Here is an 18,670-nt window from a genome sequence, read left to right as displayed (position 1 = left end):
TTGCAGAAGCTGGAAGGAGCCATGGAAACAATGTTGCAAGCACAGTCTTCGTCGTGGATGCAGATTGTCGGTTCCTGGGGGGTCCAGTCGCAGTTCCAGTGGCTAGAAGTCAAAGTAGAGGTTGCAGAGAAGTCCTGCTGGATTCTTGCAAGCCAAATCTGAGGACCCACTGAAGAGAGAGGGGAATTGGTCACCTAGCCAGGAGGAGACTCTGATGTCACCTGCCTGACCTGGCCACTCAGATGCTCCCAGAGGTCTCTGCTAACCTTGAATTCAATATGGGAGAACTCAGGGACCCTCTGGAGGAACTTTGGGCACCACCCCTAGGGTGGTAATGGACAGGGGAGTGGTCATTCCCCTTTCCGTTGTCCAGTTTCGTGCCAGCGCAGGGACTGGAGGTCCCTGAACCGGTGTAGACTGGTTTATGCATGGAGGGCACCAAATATGCCCTTCAAAGCATACCAGTGGCATGGGGAGGATACCCCTCTCAAGCCATGTAACACCTATTTCTAAAGGGGGAGGGAATGCCCCCCACCCCCCAAGGAAATACTTTGTTCTGCCTTCCTGGGCTTGAGCTGTTCAAAAAGCAGAAGGGCAGAAACCTGTCTGAGGGGTGGCAGCAGCTGGGGCTGCCCAGAGAACCCTAGAAGGCTGGTAGGAGCAATGCTGGGGGTCCTCTAAGGAGCCCCCAGAGTGCATGGAGTCATACTTCCAATACTGGCGACATTTTTGTGGTATGATTTCGACATGTTTGATACCAAACATGCTTATGTTCGGAGTTACCATTATGTAGCTCGTCATAGGTAGTGACCTATGTTCAGTACATGCATAAAATGGCGTCCCTGCACTCACAAAATCCAGGAAAACAGAACTGGAGTTCATGGGGGCACGTCTGCTAGTACAGAGGTGTGTTCACACACAGGTACTTGCACCCTGCCCTCTGGACTAGGAGGACCTGCCACAGGGGTGACTTTCAGTGACCTTGTGCAGTGACCTGTAGTGAAAAGGGTGTATCCACACTTTCACGGAGGGTGCAATGGCAGGCCTGCAGATATACTTTGCATGGGTTGCCCATGGGTGGCACAATTCATGCTGCAGCCCATGGGGATTCCTTGGTACCCCAATGCCCAGGGTACCATATACTAGGGAATTACAGGGGGCACCAGTATGCCAAATGTGGGGTGTAAGTAACCAAGTTACCGAGTTTGAAGGGTGAGAGCATAATCACTAGGGTCGTGGTAGCAGGATCCCAGTGAACACAGAGAAGCACACTGACAACAGGTAGAAAATGGGGGTAATCATGCCAAGAAAGAGGGTATTTTCCTACACTAGTAAGATTGGCTTAGGTACTTTTTTGTCCCAGTGGGTGAAAGACAGAGAGTAGCAACTTTTGCTTTTGCTTCATGATGTCTGAAAGTACCAGATAAAAACTATAGTACAATCGAAAAGGAGATGTTGGTTTGCATATGGGCGGTGGAGAAATTTAAGCCCCTCTTATGGCGAGCTAATTTTACCATTTATACTGATCACAAACCATTTGTGTATCTACTCAACAGTAATGGTACAAGTAAAGCTTTTGCCTGTCTTGTGAGTTTATTGTCACGACTTCAGGAATATGTCTTTGACATCAAGTACATTTTAAGTGGAAAAATCTAAAAGCTGACTGTTTGTCGAGAATGCCTATTGCTACAAGTGTAGAGGAAGATTTCCAGGAGGATGTGGAGTGTGTAGTTGCCACGATAAATTATTTATTGACTAGTAAGTGTGCAGTCACCACCCAAGAGTGGCTAGATGCTTTAAAAGCTGATGAGGTGCTTCAGAAAGTCATGCATTTTCTGGAGGTGGGCTGGCACGAGGAAAGGTACTTGAGTAGAGCCTTAAAAACATTTGCTCATGTTTCTCAAGAATTGTCAGTCCTCAAGGGAGTGCTTATGTGTAATGACAGATATGTTCCGCCCACAACATTAAGAGAGACACTTGTCAAGCTAGCTCATGAAGGCCATTTGGGCGTTAATACCACGTGTTAGTATTTGAAATAATTTTATTGGTGGCCATCCATGAATTCTCAGGTCGTTAAATGGGTCAATGGATGTACAACCTGTTTTGTGATCAAATTCTTGGAGAAAAATTTTAGCATTGAAGGTGCTCCCAATGTAACTGACAATGGAACTAATTTTACTTCATCCTGCATGACACATTTTATTGAATCTTTACATATTAAACATCTCCAAGTGGCTTTGTATTATCCTACTTTGAATGGCTTGGTGGAAAGAATAAACAGATTTCTTAAGGAAGGTGTTAAATCTGCTTTGGTTTGGTGAGAATTTTTTTAAGCCGACATTATGGTCCTATTTAATCACTCAACACAGCACTATGGGTGTGTCCCTCCTTTTGAACTTCTACACAGGCGTACACCAAGATCCATTTTATGTCTAGATTGGGTGAAATAATTAAAATTTTGTAAAGAGAAGTCTGGTGAGTATCTCAAATCTATGTTAGACAGAGACCCTAAGCAGCATCCTCTGACAAAGGAAAGATTCGCTACCTAACACAATGTAAAATAAATTGAGTTTAAAGCAAATGATTGGGTATTATTAGTTAAGAAACCCAACAGAGTTGAGGAGGGAGACTTCAGATATATGTCTCCTGTTAAAACTTTGAAATTGTTCAAAGGGTCAGCGTTACTTTATGGGAAGGGCTGGTGGAGCAGAAGAAGTTTGATAATGCTGACTGAAGAACAAGCAAAGAAAATTCTTAAAGTCAAAGACGTTTGTTTTACTGAAATTCCTAAGAAAATTATAAGTGCACTTGACAATAATTCTGTGCGAGAAAATGAATGTGCTTTTTCTGTTCCAGATTCTCCAATACTTGCTGGGACTTCTACTACAGGTTCAATTTATTTCTTTTTCTGGATCTCATGCTGTCTTTCAAATGCCTGTGAAAAGTCACATTCTCCAAAACACTTTCCCATTGATAATGTTAATACTGCTTCTACGTATTGCAGACCATGTCTGAATGGTTCTATAGACACTAGATTTAGAGATTGTATTTGCATTAATGCGACCAGCTTGGTTTGTTTATAAATTATTGTTATTTTTTGTTGTTTGTTTTATCAGAGGGGATGGTGATGTTATGTAATGCTTTAGTGTAATGATATGTTTTATTGTATTTAAAGGTTTCAGTACATAATGTGTGCTTTACTGTTGCTTACCTTTTCATTAGTTTTTGGTAGTACTGTGACCGCGTTCAGCACTCTGGAACTTTTCTCCTTGAGAGTTCAAGGCAATGGCTCTTTCTGGCAGTTGCTTTGGGACCTTCATGGAAAAGGGTGTTATAGAATGTGTCTTCGTTTAAACCACTTCCTGGTTTGGGGGATCTTATTTTAAGGTAGGGTTGAAACCTGGCCGTTTTTTTACCACCATTATCGGTATTTTACTGTCCAATATAGTACAAACGTTGGGAAATCACGCAAGGTCTGTTTTTCCCCTTTCCAGTATTTACTTTAAATAGTAGATATAAGAAGTCAGTGCTTTACAATTAAAATTTGTTCTGGAGCTGCCTGATTCGAGATTGCTAATTAAAGGTAACAATGGCAGAAAGGCTATGTTATATAACCTTGCCTTTGCGGAATCTTACAACATGAATAAATAGCCGGAATATTTCTCTGGGAAAAGGGGCAACCGAACGTATGTACTGAAGGAGACAGGTTACGCCTAAAACACCTTAATTGCAACTTTTTGCACCCGAAAGTTATTTTAAGATTCTTCTGTGGTACAAGGATTTTCTCCGCAGATGTTCTCCGTCTCTCCTCTTCACTGCCCCTCCCACCCCCTCTGAGTCGGGAAGCATGGCCTCTGTGTACTTGGCGTACGCAGGCGCGACGAGGGAGACCCGGGGAGGGAGGGGGAGGAGGATGCGAGACAACCTTATGGGATACCTAAACTGTGAGCAGCCCACACCGCCTGCTGCCTTATCTCGGCTGCTACAAAGGGGTCTTCGCGCACTGGCCTGAGAGACAAGGGGTGCTTCCGGAGCACGCAGCAGGGGCTGAGTGGCCCCCGTTAGCGAAGGGTGCACATGCTAGAACATAGATGCACCTCCGTTGGCTCTGAATGACCGAACCTGGACACTTTTTCACTTTGTCTGTGGGAGCGCGCGGGATGCGTGGTGGCAAGCAGAGAGGTGAGTCGGGTTCCGCGCATAAGTTAATTGCGACGGTTGCATCAATATAATTCAGTGACTTAAAGTCAGTATGGGGGATACGAATAATTACACAACACCAGACCCCAGTAGGGGCGCATTGGTGTGAGGGGTGGCTTGTTCTATGTGACGTCAGAAAGGTGTGCCGAGCTATTCTCGGAGCTAAACTCTGCGCAACTCTTTGTAAGGAATAGAATTAACCTTTTCGCCCCCTCCTTGAATGAAATGCCTGCCGTGTCTTGTGGCTGTTGCTAGTGCTACTCCGGACTCCATTCACATAAAAGAGGACTTGGGTGCTACCCAGGAAAGTGGGAAGGAAATGCTAGCAAGTGCAGGAGATTTTATTTTCCTTGTTTATATTTTCCTTAAAGATAAAGCAGTGTGTGAAGCATTTCGTGAGGTTGAGCAAACCTGTCACACACAAAACTGTAAACTGTTTTATTTATGTGCGAGTATCTCATTTTTGTCTGCTTTTTTTGACGATGTTTTCATACCTGCCTAAAAAATACGAATATTTCTACGTTTTAGATATATGTTTCTTGTTCCTTGAAAAAAAAAAGGAACTGACACGTTAACTCCCCCGCCACCTCACTCGCACCTAATTGGGTTTCATTAAACGTTGACTATTTATTGTTGTGGTCTCTTAATTGCAGTCGTTGCGGTATTGAAATACTGGTATGTGGTGGGTGCTGCCCTTTGCTTTTTTTCTTTTCACTTTCATGGAACTTGTCGGCTCTGGCAGTGGGGGGAGACGTAATGTTAGCCCCCCCCCCCCTTAATCCTTTTCGCAAGGCCCCTCCTCTCCTGAGCACCTCGGAAGGGGGTGAGTGAGGCCTTTTGTTCCTCCAACATCAAAAGCATAAGGGGGAGGAGGGAGGGAAGGCGCCCTTGAGTGAGTAAAAGATCTGGCCTTGTCAGCCGCCTGTTCCAAGCTGTACTTTAATTGCCTGTTCCCAGAATTTTATTCCGTGTACATTTCTTATGGTCCTCAGGCGGACTCACAGCAGGCTCTAGATTACAGGGTAGTCAATGAAAATTATTTCTCTAAAAACTGATCATCTTGAACAGTGATCCTGCCAATCACAAAACGTAAGGTGCGTCAGCATGGTAGCTTCCTTCTGACTCAGACAAGTGTGAGATTGACTGTGTTCATGCTGAGCGTTTTTTTTTTGTCCTGGTCATGTTTTGATGGCCTTGTCGACTCTCTAACTGGGGTGTAATTTTAAGGTTGCTAGAACCCTTTATGTTGAGGTCAGTTTAATTTAAATTGGGAAGGGCACTGAGCTGACGCTTGTGAAACTGGCACCTGTCAGACAAAAATACATTTGTGCTTGCCAGTGGGCCTGGGAGTAACCCTAGGGCACGAGTAATGTTATGCTTATCTCTAGTGTTAGATTTGTGAACCTATGTTTGCAGCCCTTCTAGCCTAAACAGTGTACTTTTTTTTATAGCTTTGGAGGCAGGAAGGAGTTAAGCTTTGATTTCTGGTTTAAAAATATGTGTATTTAGTCGTTTCTTTTTCAGCACACCCTGGCGACCCTCGCCTTAATCTAAAAGGTGCTGTTCATTTTAATCATGTGCTTATAAGAATGTGGTTTTCTTTAGATACTGGTCATCGGTAAGTCCAGCCTCGTGCTACCGGTTTTCCGCATGAGCAAATAATGCACTTGATGATTACGACGGGGTACTAAACAGCTTTACAGGGATAATTGACAGTAATCGGTAATCAAAGCAGAAAATGTAAGGATTGTCCGGGCATGGAACGTAAACCACCCTCTTGCCTCATGGCCTCAGGGGTGGACGCTCCTGTGTGGCAGGTTTTGAGACAGATGTTAAAGTATGTGAGACAGTCAATGGGCCCGCCTCTTGTGGCACATGAAAAGCACAACTCGTATTCCTTTGCATTCTGGGACGTGAAGTCCTGTACTTATTATGATACACGGCTTCAGAACATGAAAGCAAAACATGAAAAAGGAATGTATTAGCTTTAATGTGTATTTCCACTGGGAATAAAAAAAAATATGTTCAGGGCCCCTTTGGGCCAACCTCTGAAACGTAGATGAAAACATTCCCTCTCCCATCTGCTGTGGTGAGACCCAGGGCATGCTTGGCCTTGGCTGATGGGCTCCTGGGACACTGAATGACTCCTCTTTAAAACCTGCTATGCTGTGTGACTGAGGTGAGGTAGCTCAGTAGGTGACTGTTGAAAGAATTCAGCCCCAGTCCATGAAGAGAAGTGGGGTGGTCAAAATGTGAACATGCACTAAACAGATATTAATGTGTGCTCCCACCTGGGCTGTTAAAAAAAAAAAAAAAAAAAAAAACAGGGCATGTATTTATTTACAGTAAAAGTATTGGGACAGCGGGATAGACTGTACTGTCCGGCCAAATTTGGATGTCTGGTCACCCTATGTAAATACAGCCTGGACCCACTGCTTTTATTTATCTATTTTTTTAAAAGGGCATTAAACATGTCCATGAGCTCTGCTAAAAAATAGACAGCACCACGATTTAGTAGAATGTCATAAATAAGTGCCGGTGTTTACAAATAAGTAAGTGTCTTGCTAAGCATCCGCAAACACCAGCACAAATTAAGCAGTGGTTATGTTGTAGCTGCCTTCTACTTCCTTTGACATTGTTTCTGTAGCAGGTCTGTTCCGAAGTGTTATTTAGTCTATTGCCCTCATTCTGAACTTGTCTGTATTATCAGGTGGTAAACCAGCCTTGGAATTACCGATACTGCTTGGTCACTGTTTAACCTCTGTTAGTTTTACTTCTTGTCTCACAATTTCACAAGCCAGATTAGAGAATGAAGTGCGGTATCTATTTTACCAAGCCAGATTAGAGAATGAAGTGCGGTATCTATTTTACCAAATAGTACAAGATTATGCAAATCCCCTTTCTCATTTATTTATTTTCTTGTGCAATCTCCAGGCACTAAATGGAGGCATTTGCGGAGGGGAAAAAACACCGGTCCATGTGCAATTTGTGCCTGATTTTGGACTTACTGGGGCATTAAGAATGAACATGCAAGAGTTTTGGCCATGTGTCATTTGTGTTTGAATCCATTTTATTTTCACTTCAGATGTATGTCACAACAGAAGTGTTGAATGATGTTTCTTACACATCTCTCACATTTACAAGGTTGTAACAGAATCCTTTTTCCGCATACATAGTCCACTAGATATCAAGTCGCATACAACCCCAATACCTCACTGTGCATAAAAAAAAAATATTTTGTGAACTCATGGTTTGCCTTTCAACCTGGCCCCCTGGCACATATGCCAGGGGGGGCAGAGAAGAAAAGGACAATCGCCCCTATGCACATCCCTGCTCTTTTTACCTGTGCCTGAGGCCCAGTCACCCCAGAGCAACCCTACCTGAGGGTCCCCCAACACCATCCAGAGAGCTAGCCTAGGGAACTGGGCCATGTCTTGGTCCCCCGGCGCAGTCTGTATCCTCCAACCACCTCAAAGGGTCTCCGTCTGTTAGCGCAAATGTGCCTGCTTGGAAAGGCGGGTAAAAGTCATAAAAGCTACTGAACCCCCCCCCCCCCCTTGCCAAAAAAAAATAAAAAATTGCAGCTTCTTTACCGATTGCTGTAAACACCTCTTTTGGGGTCCCCTTGGCACTGGGGTTCTCTGTGCCTTAATCCCTGTGAAATGCCAATGGGATATAAAGTGTCCCCGGCAGCCATGAATTCACCCCATCCCAGTAAAATAACAGGCATAACGTAACAATTGTCCTACAACAGAAAACATAATTAAAGACAACAGCATATATGGCACGGCATTTTAGCAGGTGAGAACTATCAACATGAGAAATAGCCTAGCATGACAAGCCTATACCCAATCACTCTTCTGAACTATGGGATGGGCAGATGGGAACAACAAAAGTTGCCTGCAGTGGCCTCTGGTGGCTGTGGGTCTCATGGGGCAGGAGGTAGCACTCATGGTAAGGAGGACAGGAACAGAGAGGTCGAGCCCTACCTTGCTACATCGTTTAATTAAATAGGCCTGTGGCCCTGTTCCACCACTACTTCCAGCCTCCATGAGATCATCTTACAGCACTAGGTCCTTGCGAAGCAAGGTGCTGCCCTGATTACTTACCAGTAATCCTAATTACTCTTAGTCCTACTCGTCCTCAACCCAGTCCTCATTACATGAGGAATATCCCTATCCCAAACAGGAAAAAAAACAGGCAACACTCCTTTGCCCCACTCACCCTCCGGGTCAGGCATAAAACTCCCGACAAATAGGGAGGCATCCTGACATACCAAGCACACACAGGCCTGAACTGGGAGGGTGGGAGGGAACTGAGGACAGGGTCGAGGATGAGTAGGACTAAGAGTAATGAAGATTACCGGTAAGTAATCCGGGCATTACCTCTACGTCCCCCGTCCTCGACCCAGTCCTCAGAACATGAGGCATACCAAAGCAACATCACAAAAGAAGGCCCTTGTGTAGGCCTGGAATAAGAAAGAAGCACTTAGCCCAAGCAGATTGAAGATGCAGTGTACTGTAATTCAAAAACAGTCATAAGGAATGATTTCCCCCCACCCCCCTCAACTGCCTTCAGAACCCCATAAAAAAAAATCCCAGCGGGCTTCTGAGCAGAATTCAATTGATACTGCCGGATGAAAGTGGAATCCAAAGCCCAGGTACCCGCCCTACAAATCTTTGCCAAAGAGGCCTCGAAGAACACAGCCCAGGAGGCCGAGAGACCCCTAGTGGAGTGCGCCTGAATAGCTACGGGACAAGACAATTCAGCCCCCACATAAGCTAGGATGATCATCTCCTTAAGCCAACAGCAGTTGGTCAATTTGGAGGCAGCCTTACCACGACCAGCCACCTCAGACGTCACAGACTGTCAGAGTAGCGAAACTGAGTAGTCCGTTCCACATACACAGAGAGCACATTTCACATCCAATGTGTGTAGCAGACACTCTTACGCGAAGAAGAAGGATAAAAGGTAGGAAGAATCAGCTCCTTGGAAGAATGGAAATGGGAAGCAACCTTAGGAAGGCACGCCAGATCCAGACAGAGGACTGCAGTGTCCTCAAGAAACCTCAGGAAAGGAGGGCAACAGTGCAAAGCGGTCATCTTCCCCAGTTGGTGTGCCGAAGTAATAGCCACCAAAATGGCCACCTTGCAGAACAGAAATTTGAGATCAACAGATGAGAGGCTCAAAAGGAGGAGACTGAAGAACAGACAGATCCCAAAGATGAACATCCGATATCGCCACCAGTGCAGAAAGGAAAAAACTCAGAAACAACCGAGAGACCAAAGTAGATACCGAAGCAGACCAAGAGGCAGGATCTCAAAAGGCCAGGATAGCATCCCATTGACTTCTCATGGTGGAAAGAGAACAACCCTTAGCAAACCCATCATAAAAGACTGGAGCAGAGCAGAGACAGGACAAGACAGAAGAAAATTGGTGAAGGGAACACCAAGAAGCAAAATGACACCAATGCTAAGAATAGGAGGAGAGTATAGACAGTCTCTTGGAACCCTGTACCAAGGATACAATATGATCTGGCAAACCATCCTTCATCAGAGTTTGCCGTTCGGCAGCCAAACCGCAAGTGTCCGGGAGAGTGAAAGAGAGGGACCCAGATGTCTCAAGTGGAGGGAACCCACGGAAGAACCCAAGGAGGAAGAACAGCCAGGTTCCGCAGAAACGGAAACCACGACCTGCAGGGCAAAAAGGGTGGACTGCCACCACCTGAGCCCTCTCCAATCGCACCTTCAGAAGAAAAGACTGGACCAGAGGAAAGGGAGGGAAAGTGTACAACGGACACCAGGGCCATGGAGCCAACAGTGTCCACCCCCCAAACTCTGCTTCCGAACTCCTGGATCAGAACCGAGGAAGAAAAGCATTCCGCCATTAAGCAAACATATCCAGGCGGGGACACTCGAACCTCTTGCAAATCATGTGAAACACCAGAGGTGAGAGCCGCAGTTCCAGAGAAGAAGGAAACCTCTGACTGAGAGAATCCGCCACCTCATTGTCCACACCCCTGATATGCTGTGTCCAAAGGGACTGCAGGTAAGTCTCCACCCAATGTGCAATCGAGCAGGCCACCAGATGCAGTAAGCGACTGTGGGAACTACCCTGATGGTTGATATAGGCCACAGTCACCATGTTGACCGAATGAACTAACACATTGCAACCCAACAGGGAAGATTGAAAATGAAGGAGTGTCCTGTCCACTACCGACAATTCCCTCCAATTGGAGGAACGATGAGCTTCCGTGGGGAGCCATTAGCTTTGGACCATCCTGGACCCAAGGCTAGCACCCCAGCCCCAAAGGCTGGCATCCGTCACCAGCACCACAGGAGGAGATGGATGCATCAACACCCCTTTGGCCAGATTCGCTGAGTCCAACCTCGAGGGTAGACAAGGGACCACTGTCAGGGAGACTGACACCAACTGAGAGAGGTCCAATAGTGGGTGAGTCACAAAGGGCCGACGATGCCACAGCAACGGCCTTGGATGAAGACAGGCCCAAGGGACCGTGAAGACAGCTGTTTCCATGAGACCCTGAACCTCCATTCAAAGTCTCAGTGGGGCTGGTGACTGATTCAGCAAAGGCAGAATTAGGCCCTGCAACTTGGAGATCCGTGACTGCAGGAGAAACACTTTGCCCAGAACAGTGTAAAATCCCGCTATGATAAACAATTTCCTGGTGTCCGGCTGACGGCGGCACTTGGGTGGATTCAGCAGGAACCCATGGTTGTGCAGCATATGAATGGTTTGTTCCAAATGCAGTCAGAAGATCTGAAGGGAGGGAGCCTGAAGAAGCCAATCGTCCAAGTATGGGAAAACGGAAATCCCTCAAAGGTGGAGATAAGCCACCTGGAAAGGGGGGCCACCACCTTCGTAAACACTTGTGGTGATGAACGCAGACCGAAGGGGAGGACAGTAAACTGCGAGTGGTGCCCCAGTACAGCTACCCTCAGAAACCATTGAGAATCCAGAGCCCCTGGAACATGACAATAGGCATCCTGACGATCTAATGTGGCCAGGACAGCATCCTTCTGAATCAGCAGGATAATGTGTTAGAGAGTCTCCATTTTGAATGAAATTTTCTGCCCTGACTTTTTCAGAACCTTTCATATGGATGACAATCCTAAAACCCCTGTCACCTTCGGTACAAGAAAAACTATGGAGTACACCCCAGAGCCTCTCTGGGCAGGGGGAACTAGTACAGTAGCCTTCTTCAACAGGAGGGCCTGAATCACCAACATTAAAGCTTGAACCATCAGCAGATCCCGCGACACAGATGTCACCACAGTTCCAGAAGGGACTTAACAGTGTAGAAACTCGATCTGGTAACTTGTCTCCAAAACTCCCAGCACCCACTTGTCTGATGTGGAAGGCGCCAAGTGTGCAGAAACCAATGAAGCCTCCCTCCCACAACAGTGGCAACCCCAGGGAGGGTGTCTGCGGCATAGTCAGAACCACTCAAAGTCTGTGCCTGGATCCATGCCGGAGTACCTCTGAAACTTTCCAGGCCCCTCTGCCTGTCTGCAGGAAGGCTGCCAAAATGACCTAGATGAGGCGCCTCCCCACCCCCGGAAGGCGTATACAGCTGAGGCTTCCTGAATGAATTTAAATGCTTCCATTCCTTAAACACACAATGTAACCTCTCTTCCAACTCCTGGCCAAAGAGACTCTGCCCCTTAAAAGGCAGACTCAGTGCCATGGAATGTTGGGCAGTGTCCGTATTCCAATTCTTCAAATAGAGATAATGACGGGCTGCCAGAGAAGCACCACAGGAGAGAGCAGAGGCCCTCACTGAGTCAAAGGCAATATCTGATAAAAATTCATCTTGCTGATAGGTAGATAGATTCTAGAAGATCTGTATAGGAACCACCCTCCTGAATCTTAGTCAGACAAAAGGGACTGAAACAAGTAAGTCCCATAGACACCAACCTGCAAAGCGAGATTCTCCCTAGCAATGCCTTTTTCACAGAAGAGTCCACCTTCTTATCATCACCATCCTTCAGGATGTTTTCCTCCGCCATGGAAGACCTCACCACCAGACTGGCAACCACGGAACACACTTGTACCAATCGGGCAACTTCTCCCCCATATCCTCCAAGGGGTTTGGCCATAAATCAAGGAAGATCAATACGGTCAGGTTGCTTCCATTCCTGCAAAACCACATCCATGACAAATTGATGCAGTGGGAGGGCCACACCAGGCAGTATTTTAAACTGAGGCAATACAGAGTCCTGAGGAGTCCCAGACACAGCGTCGTCCGGGAAACCCATATTAATATGGACATGACTCCGTAAAGCCGGCAGCATGTCCTTAGAAATGTATTTACCCCTCCTGTCAGTGCAGGGAGAAGATTCCCCAGAGGAAGATGAACTAGAAATATCGGAATATAAATCCTGCAAAAGACTGGAACCAGACTTCTTGCCAGTCAAAGAAGTCAACGTATCCACAATCAACTGCCTCAGTCTCTCCTCTTTGGCTACCTTCTTCTTCCAATAAGGAGTGGAACAAGCCAACCCCACTGTAGCAGAGGAGAAAGAAGAGGAAAAGAGGAAGCCTGGGTGCTGGGGGAATAATGGCACCTCCTAGCAAAATTCTTCCCCCTCATAGAGAACACCCCAGCCAATCACCAATCCAAGAACAAGCAACAAAGGCCTACCAGTAACAGAGCCTATTATATCACCGCTGTGGGACCGAAACATCTGAGAAACCACGTGCACCTCCCAGGAATGCGGAAGCAGCAATCAAGCCATAAGGGCGGTAAAACGCGGCTGCACTATGCCCAGAACCAAAAAGGGCCCATGACATGCATGGTACCACAGGCAGTCCCATGACATCTTGCTCCACCGTCCACCCTCGCTGTGGCCTCCATAATGTCGCCCCCACCACCCGTGTTGGGGAGAACCTTTGAACCAGACACACAAATGCCCTCTGACTCAACCGATTATTCCCAAAACCTTTGAAACCCTTCTAGAGGACAGCCTGAGAACCAGTTTTGTTGTCTGGTTAGAGACATCCAATCTCAGGCTGTACTTATGCAGTTTTGCAAGTTATCATTATGTAATAACAGCCCACATCTCTCACATTTTCAAGGTTGTAGGCCCATCGTCGTCTGGCCTGCCACCTTGCCCCACTGTGCCCTCCATAATGTCCGCTTGCCCCATGTAGGTGCAGAACATTTGGGCACAATGGATGAATTGTGTTGCTTACTGCTTTAAGAAAACAGATGTAAAACCTACCCCTTTCAGAATGTCCGCTACTGTGGTACATTGATTGAAGCATGAGAAACTGTTTTAGAGGAACACCTTAAAGTTCTTCAAAGTAGTATACACCAGTGACGGGGGATAGAAAATTAATCTTCGTATTACATTTCTCAGAAAAAAGCAATGGCAAAGCCCCTATGTGTGGCTTTAATGTACCAACAGGTGTTAACACAAGAATTCACAAGTGCTGTTTACATGTGTCACATTCACAAATGCTGTTTATCACGTCAAAGCCAGACATATTTGCTTTGCAGTGCTGAGGGGGGAAAAAAAAAAAAAGGACTGTAGAGAAAGCATATTTGAGATAACTGTAAGTGACAACCTGTGATAATTGAGTGTACTTTTCTGATTTAAAATAGTTCCCCATGCATTTCAGTTGGAGCAATTGATGGAAGGCAGAACGGTAAAACACTCTCAATCATGCATCAAAAAGTCACTTATGAGGTGACTGAGTTTATATGGATGGAGACAAAACCCACTTTGTTTTATATTTCAATAGAACTGGTAACAATAGGTATGCAGATAGATGTGTTGTCAGAGCAGCTCTAAAAACAGGGACTGATGCATGAAGAAACGTGTCACCACCTTTCTCCACTGTGGCAGCTACCAAGGAAACACGCTGGTCACGTTCTTGATTACACAAATGAGAGCGCTCACCTTGTTCTGGGGTGAGCAGGGATAGGATGGGGGCACTCTGGGATCCCTAACCCCCTCCCACCTCGGCGGCCATTTGGCCACCTGAAAGTGAGGGTGCTTTACGCGGGTGCCCTTTTTCCTAACTTCCTCTCCCTTGCTCTTGTAGGAGGGATTTTCACCTGAGAATGGTAACAGGAAGTATGTCACAAGACTGTGGCATCATCGCATGGATTGTTATTGCTTGGGGGGGCAGCAGATTAGGTCGGTGCCATCCTGGCATCAGCCTGTTCCTTCCCATGATTCTGGCAAGGCAGTTAATCAGCCCAGATCAGCAGACAATCCAAGCAGAGTCTGTTCTCATCATTAAAGTTTGGGTGGGACAGAGGTTGGCAGATGACATTACACTTCCATGGGAAATGTAACACTGGGCTGAGGTGAAGGTCATTGGTGTGGACAGCAGAGCAGTGCATGGGGCTGGAGCTCCTTCTCACACAGCAAGGAAGAGACCCTGTAGGACCTGGTGATTGATTCGGGCAGTGGAGCAGAGGTCCGGGATCACCACTTGGAATGCAGGCGGTTTCGCCTACATGGATGGAATGAGTCCTGATTGCCGTCTGGGTGAATATGCAACCAGAAAGCTCGGTCTCCACGTGCATATGTAAATTAGCGCAGGAAGTCGATGTCACGCGTAGGAATGATTTTGTTGATATTCAGATTAAATTTAGTAATTGCCAGGCTGATGATTGGTGTGGACAATGAGACATATTTTGGTTTTGTTGTGTTTTTAGTAAACATGATCCATTTCTTACACACTGCCACATAAAGGGTCAGGTTTTATCATTGACTCCGTTGTTTTTGGGACGGGATCAGGCGTCAGTGCCGCTGTTAAATAGTATTTGATCTTGTGACTAATCTCCCAGGGAACCTTTTTAACTGCGTGGTCTGTGTGTGAAATGTTTATTCTATTACTGATCCAGTAACATGGATATCTTGCTAAATTGTTATCCCGATAATCCTTTATATTATTTGAAATTAGATTGGGCCAAAACTTCAACCTTTTATTCGGGGTGTATTCGTTTATTTTTGTTACTGTTCTTTTTATGGTTCAGTCCTTGCGGTTTCTTGCGAATGTGGCAGTGATAACATTTTCTGTGTTGTCTGTAACCAGCTTGTCTGTGGAATATTTGTTTACACTGTTTCATTTAATTTGTTGCTTAGAGTTGAGTCGGCAGTACTCACTACACGAATGAGGTCTATAATAACACAGTTGAACTATGGTAACAGGTTCGGTCATTCATTAGTACATTCATTACTCTCATCTGTTTCATACGGCTGTTTTAACTAAGGTTTTCTCTGTTGACCCGGTGTGGTTGTTGGCTCAAGAAGTAAACTTTGACACGAGATGATATGATTATTCCTTTTAGTGTTTTTGTTTCCCGATGTGGCGGCAGGCGATGGATAGGATGAGGCGAAAACCCCCTCAATGTACAAATAACCAGGTTAATTATTACCTACACCAATCAATGTGTAGAAAGCACAGTGTCAGTTTAATGTGTGCCCTGTAAAACCAAAAACCTAGCACAGTGGGGCTAGCTTTGTTTACGACTAGTCAAACGTTACACTAGGTACCAACAAAGAACTCTGCCAAGCCTTTCCACTGACGGTGTTTGTCAGCAGCTGCCTCTTGGTACTGTTCCTCAGCAGGTGGATTGTCTGCTGCTGGTCATCGGATGCACTAGGGCAGATTTTGGTGAAGCATCACTCAGTTTTATTTAGAAGGGTCGATGATAAGGTAGTTTAGTCGACGAGATCCAGCTCTGTGCAAAAGGAAAGCAACAGAAAGATATTCCATTTCTCTCCACTTCTGTATTGTCTGCCATAGGTGATTTTAAAGCAGGGTTTCCAAAACTTAAAGGGCTGATTATTTGGTATTGACTTTCATGTTTCAATGTGGTAAAGGGGAATTAAGTTGCCTGCTTCAACCCTCTGACGGAGTAAAGTCTGGCACTAATTGTTTCCAAATAACATTCAGGCGGTACATTTACATCCAGTCAATCGGATCTGGGGAATGGGGCCTGTGCGTTGCTGATCTGTTATTGTTTTCTATCAAAAGTTGTATTTGATGAGTCCGTTCTTTGGCACCTGTTATGAAATATAATTCTATCAAATCTCGGCTCTTCAGAACCCAAACACACGATGGTAAGTTCTTATGGAAGATGCGTTTTCTTAGAGGTCTTGCGTTAGTTGAAGTATCTTGACATGCAGCATAGGAATGTGGTGGGAAAGGCTATTTATCAAAAAGGGCCATACCTGATTTCAAAGAATGTTGTCTTGAAAAAGAAGCAGAAATAAATGGGTTTTCCGCCAGGCCGTCTCTGTTTGGTCTGAATACACGGTGCAAACTGAAAGCTAAGTGGAGACCTGTACTGATTGCTTGTGGTGAAGTAAAACCTAAAAATCAAACTTTGTGATTGAAACAGATAGCACAAACAGTGCTCTAGCACGTGCACATATTAGAAGCACAAACACCTGCAGTTACATACATAACGGTCAACAAAACCAAATTCCCCACAACTGGGCACAATTCAGATAAAGCATCACATCCATGCAGAGATGTTTTTTATTTTTTTATTTTTTATTTATTAAAAAAAAATTCCAATGCCTTCCAATGTTATTGGAGAATTAGTGGGTCCCCTCAAACACTCCCTTTTAACAGGCTGTTTTGTGAGAGCGATACTGCTGGTTGACTTACTATCTTGCACGTTACCAGATAGTTGACCTTACCTCTGAGCATGCACAGCAAGATCCTATGATAACACTGGACCTTGGTGCACTGCTAGTGGAGAAAGCGTGGTTGACTCTAAACTAAGGCCCCAATTTAACATTTTATGCTCAATCTGGTACTAAAACTAAACCGCTCATTTGTAGTTGGTGGTAGGTTTTAGCACCTAGTCTCATGTTCTGCACGAGAGATAGAAAATAGTTCACAATCCATGTTCACTACCCCGGTGCATCTTTTTTTTTTTTGCACGTTTATCCCTCCATTTTTGCCACCAGCTCACTCAGCACTAATGTAAAAACTGCCACACAATTTGTTTGCTCTCATTCTGGTCAGTAGCTGTAGGTACATTATGCTTTCAATTATGCCATTAAAGGTAAATTATGCAGCATGTTGCAACATTATGCTGTTTGACACTTTAAGACCGTGTTCCAAAAGTGCTCCTAGTGTCCTGAAAATACACAAGTTTGTTAAGATGGGAAACTACACAGCATCAACAAATCTGTTCTTCACAAGTATTGATTCTGTTGTGCTTGGAAGTTCTGGAGCATTGTATGACAGCTGTTCTGGGAAAACGAGTGGCACTCGTGGTAGTTACAGAAAGAGTATGTTATTAATGCCGTCCTTTCTACCTCCAGGAGTAAAACAGGTTTTGTGAAATGAAATGTTGCACATTACAGAAAGCGACCCTACAAATACACATTTCTTATGAAAGGCGTATCTCATCAAGTCAGTTATTTTATAAAACTTGTGTTAAGTTTGAGTTCGCCCTGTCTTAATGTCATGAACTTCTGGAAGCCTCTCTGCATTAACAAAGCAGTCTTGTAGAACAGTATAGTCCATACACAGTTATTATTCACGTGTCACACTAGGCAGTACTGAGGGATTCTAGTTATCTTGTCTAGTTATCTAACCTTAAAGCTAGACACATTAGGCTGCGGTGTGAGCAGTGATACGAGACAAGTTCATGATCAAGGAATCACATGTTTGAAGTGCATTTAAGTATTTTCGATTTTGTTTATCTGATGCAAATAAAAGGTCCTCAAACCCTGTCCCTCAGTTTGGCATGTTAAAACCATCTGAGCAAAATGATCACCTTTTCAAATACCTGAAATATGAACAATTAATTTAGGAATGTGTCAAGTAATCTTAATTATGCTGGAGCCAGGAGCTTATTTTTTTAGTTAAACCTGCAAATCATGCAGCCGGTTGTTGATTATGTGGCAAGTGCAGCACATTTATATATACATGGCTGTGGAAATATATTTGTCCATGTTCTTCATGTCTTGTCCTTCAGTATACTGTTTCATGAGGCCTGCAAGCGGGCACTGAAACTACCTCTTTCAGATTAAAGTAGGATCATCTCCTAGGACACATTGTGTCACGCCTATGAGTCTTTTGAGATTGTTCCATTCCCCCCTCTATGCTTCTGTTCTGTTTCTTATCCATGTGCAATTGTTTTTCAGAGACTTCACTTCTGAGCAGTACTGTTGCTTGCTTATCTAAATTCCCTACCTTCTCTTGAAGTTTAACTTGGGTATCTTTAACTTTTTCAATGCGCTTTTTTTGCTTCATTTGTCCCCTCGCCTACTGAAATTACTCTTTCAATTTTTACCTGAGCTAAAGAATTGTCTTGCCATAGGATTGTTTGTCCCTCTAAAAGGTTATCCCTTATTTGACTGCTTAGATCAGCCCTTGTGAAAAAGCTAATTGAAAGGCCCACCTTGGTCAGATTTCCACGATATGACCAACGTTTCTCCCTTTGAGTCACTGTGTATTGACTGGT

The 18,670-nt window shown here is 44.9% G+C and overlaps 1 protein-coding gene across 2 annotated transcripts in view; it reads left to right on the top strand.

The window, feature by feature from the left end:
• The first annotated feature begins 3,891 nt into the window (after positions 1 to 3,891).
• KANK1 (KN motif and ankyrin repeat domains 1) overlaps positions 3,892 to 18,670 on the top strand; it is a 561,634-nt gene continuing 546,855 nt past the window's right edge. Inside the window, exon 1 of one of the 2 annotated variants that reach the window (XM_069228585.1) lies at positions 3,892 to 4,182. The gene's annotated coding sequence lies outside the window, so the exon portion shown is untranslated. The remainder of the gene's footprint in view (positions 4,183 to 18,670) is intronic. The other variant, XM_069228594.1, reaches the window with a different exon arrangement.

The sequence above is a fragment of the Pleurodeles waltl genome, chromosome 1_1 (assembly GCF_031143425.1).
Source record: "Pleurodeles waltl isolate 20211129_DDA chromosome 1_1, aPleWal1.hap1.20221129, whole genome shotgun sequence".
In the NCBI taxonomy this organism is placed as follows: domain Eukaryota; kingdom Metazoa; phylum Chordata; class Amphibia; order Caudata; family Salamandridae; genus Pleurodeles; species Pleurodeles waltl.
This window is presented reverse-complemented; position numbering and strand designations above follow the sequence as displayed.